The sequence below is a fragment of the Bombina bombina genome, chromosome 2, assembly GCF_027579735.1.
Source record: "Bombina bombina isolate aBomBom1 chromosome 2, aBomBom1.pri, whole genome shotgun sequence".
NCBI classification, from domain to species: Eukaryota; Metazoa; Chordata; class Amphibia; order Anura; family Bombinatoridae; genus Bombina; species Bombina bombina.
In genome coordinates, this window is record NC_069500.1 from 1427598784 (window position 1) to 1427603407 (window position 4624).

Consider the following 4624-nt stretch of genomic DNA (forward strand, 5'->3'; position numbering starts at 1 on the left):
AAATGTAAAATAAATATATTAACATCTCATACATCCTGACATCAAATCAACGCATTTAAAATTGATTATGTTTTCAATATACCTCGAAGTGTGTTTGAATCTGTAAACTATTCTGAAATGAGGATATGGTATCTATATAGGCACTCAGATGAATCTCAATGACTGTCTGTACAATGTGAAACTTATTATTGTGTTTTGGCATGGAATATGCATGTGACATAATGATGGCATGAATTATATATTCTTAAAAAAATATATACAAGCAGATTTTCATGCTGCCTGATATAGAAAGGGGGCAGTAGTGTATTTGAACAGACAAATAATATTCCTTTTTAAAGGGAAAAAGCTGTAGACTTTGAATGTCTTCAATAAAATGATTTAAAAAAAAGAAACATGTTGGAAACATGATAGATATATTTCACATACCATCAGACTCCAAGGCAGCCTCTTCCTCCTCCATCCCACATGTGACATCAATCTCTGTAAAACATAACATGTTGTGTACACCTTAAGATCAGATATTATAACATATGTTACTGTTGCTCAAATACGCACATCAATGTTGCATTAAAGATATACACACACAAAGTTATGATTTACATCATTTTGATGGAGCATACCAATGACAATAGATTTGTTATTGTCAATAAATCAGAATATTAATGTATTGTTTGTCTTAATGTTAAATTCATAAAAGCATAGTACATAGAACATTTAAGATTTCTCATGTGTGTATCACTTGATGACTGTTGTTAAAAAAAAAAATTTAAAAAAACATATGTTAGACATCTTATGAATAACAAATGTGTAGAATAATAAAGTAGAAATTATTAATCGCTCAATATAAAAAATAAATATATAATCAGAAGATAAATTCTATGATTTTTTATAATGTTATGCTTCATCGGAATCATGATCATAATATTGATTAGCAATACACCTTCAATTACATATAAATGAGTCAATGGACTTACCAGGAGACCGCAAAGGCGGCTCTATGTCACTGCTGGATTCCTGTGGGCTCCCCACACCAACTCTCTCTATGAATGATATAGATATATATTATTAAACACATTTTGGATATCACTAAATCACATCTGTCTAGAATTTTAACATTAATCAACTTTAAAATGTGAAGAATAGAGCAGTCATTACACCAGAAAATGCTTGATTGAATCAAGGGGATTCTGTAAACATATCTGTATTCAACATATGTTTAATGTCAGACTACATTAGACATCAAATTCATCTCAGATGCTGCTATTGCATATCTAAATATACCCAATGATCAATGTTCTTAACCCTTTAAGGACACAGCTTTCACTTAGCTCAATTGTTTTATGACGGAATAATTCCGTCATATGTCCTTAAGAAGTTACAAGAATACACACAAACCACATATTGAGGAGCATCTGTTGACAAATCTAAACAAACATGTGTCACATCGAGCCATTTTTTCAATGTACAGTAATCTTGTTTAGGACACAACACATATTTATCACAATACATAACAAACTTTATTATTACAAATATGTAATCATGGTGCTGTTAGAGTATGCAGATATATATAAAGTAACTCCAACAGATAATTAGATTTATATATCAATAGTTTTTAATAAAAATAATGTAATGATGAATGAATCTATTTTGTCTTAAAGGGACACTGACATGATTAATTTAAATAATTGATTTCTATGTTCAAACTGTAAAAAATGATTTAACATTGACTCCTATTATAATTCGAATGTTGTTCGATATTAATCTTAAAGGCAGATAAGGAATATTGGATTCAATAAATATTGTTTGTTGAAGGTATCCACCAATCATCAATATAAACCCAGGTTGGTCAACAAATATTTAGATGCACATAAACGTACTTTATTTATTTTAAAATACATTTAGCAATAGAATATGTCACATATGATGATAGTATTATATTTTATGTTTATTAATATTGCATACTGTATGTGAAAGACAATATTAATAATTGTAGTTCAGTATCCCTTTAATCTAAAATTAAATAGATTCCACAATGTTGTTGTTTGTTAATGAATTATCTACTCCATATGTTGATGTAATGAATGGTATTGAGCATGCAATTAAAATCAAATATGTTATTTAAGTATATCCGAATAATTATATAATTTTCATCTATTAAATAGACATTACATATAAATATAGAACAATGTGTATTTAGTATGTAATGTTCATTCCATGTTTCTAAGACAAATGTCAATTAAAATGAGACATACCATACTGTGACAAGCCCTGGCTTGAGGATCCAGCAGCCACATCCATATCTGTAATATATTAAATGAGGATTGCATATCATTAATACTAATCATGCCATGTTTAAAATATTTACATTAATAACAAATCAATAGAAAAATATTAATCCTTTGGTAGTCCCATGAGTTAATAGTTTCCGAAATTAAATGAATGATAAATATATCCTGGACTCTTATTTTCAATCAGTTGTGTTGTTTACTGTATCTTTAAGAATATATGCTTGTTATTACATAATCATCAATTGATGGCCATATGTTATAATTTATTAGTATTATTCGTTTTTTATTAGATATAATATTTAAAATAAGAATACTGTATTCTTCACTAATCTAAGATTTTCCATTTAATTTTTAACAACATGTATAAAGCAATGCCACTTTCCGCAAACCCATGTTAACGTGGATGAGAAATGCCATTTTCGCGATCATTGCGCAATGATTCCAAGCGGAATTACGCATCCGTCATTTGACCAACATGTATAAAGCAATGCCACTTTCCGCAAACCCATGTTAACGTGGATGCGAAATTAGATTTCCGCTCTGTGACGCATATTCTGTAGAGCGCAATAAACATCATTCCAATTTCATGTATCACTAATGTAAAATCAGATATCTAAACATCATATGTAGTGTATGTTGTGAGATCTGTATAGGTTTAGTATCTGACTAAATACACATTTTGGATTTTTAACATTATAAATATTATATGAAGTTGGATAATTACCTGGTTCAGATTCTCTATCGGGTCCTCCCAGGCCACCGGACGGAGAAGCATCTGCCCTGTCCCCCGCGTCAGGACTTTCAGATCCCGCAGCTGGGAGGGAAGAAGAGGAGGCCGAGGATGGCGAGGATCTAAATCTTTTGGGGACCCGGAGATTGAGGAGCTCGCATAAAGTCACCTCATAAGGGAGTAGGTACAGTTTCCGCGGGGCCTTTCTTTGGCCCCCTCTTTTACGGGCTTGTACCCAGTCCCTTATGAGGTTGACTTTTTTCGATAAACGCAACCTCATATCTCCGAATCTCCTCATGATCTGATCCTGGGTCCTCTGGACGTCACACACCAATCTAACCGCATTGGTGATAGACTCCCAGAGGGCCTTCTTAACAGGCGCATCTGTCGAGCTCCTCTTGTTCCCAAACAGCTGGGGATAAAAGTCCTTGACGGCGTGGACCAGTGCAGCGCTCTCCTCCTTGGTGAACCTGGGAACTGACATGCCTGCTCGGTTGGCTACTAAATATATTATAATAATATTAATATATAAGACTGCCTGCAGGCATTAGAGAACTGACAAAGATGGCAACGTGTAATGGACTTTTATATGGTGAAGTAAACATGAGATGCACCATGGGACAATTTATCTGTACATCTGATTGGATAAAAGTTTGAAATATTGTTATAATGTCTGTGAGACCATCCTGACTCAAGTTGTGTTTGTGTGATGAACTCTGATTGGCCGTTCCTTAATGTTTCATATCTTAGTAACTTCCTTACACATACCGCTTGGTGGTGCTGTAACTTCATTTTTCATGTAGACTTATTTGTAACTCATGGGCCTGTCATGCGGATATGTGTGACGCAGATTTAATATCCGTGATCCGTGAAATATTAATGATTAAATACTCTTTAAAATCTCATCCTGTCACATTATTAATGTTGTAGACATTTCTCGGTTTAATAACGGTCTGTTTCTTTAATACAAATACACATTTAATATTGTATGTCTTTATTGTTCTTTAAATAAATTGATTGTGAAGTATTGACATTGCTCTATTAAATGTATTTATAATGCACATTGATTGTGTGCTATTGCGTGACATTACACTAATGTTTAAATATGCTAATCTGGTGTTTGAAGATGCGTTTCCCACGCAATATTTATTAATGTTAAAATTCCGGGAAGAATGTCAGTAACTTTGATAATCTGTTTATAAATGTTAAACTACAGCTTTGTTATTCGCAAATAAACCTCGAGCTTGTATTTCTCTGAAGTGCTCATATATGTTATTGTGCAATGGCGTCTTTAGTTTTAAAGAGACATTACAAACAATTGTATCAAATGATCTGTAGAGATAGAAGATTGTTTAGACTTTAAAATGTAAATCATTTTCTCTTAGTATTTATATATCCTCAACATAAGAAATTTAAATGCACATGGTTGAGCCAATCACATAAGGCATCTCTGTGCATCCACCAATCTTCATCTACTGAGCCTATCTCGATATGCTTTTCAAGCAAAGTATGTCAAGATAGGAAGAGAAGTAAATACACTATTTCAAGCTCTTAAAGGGACACTGTCCAAACAAATTTACCATTGGTGATTGAGCATTAAATGTTA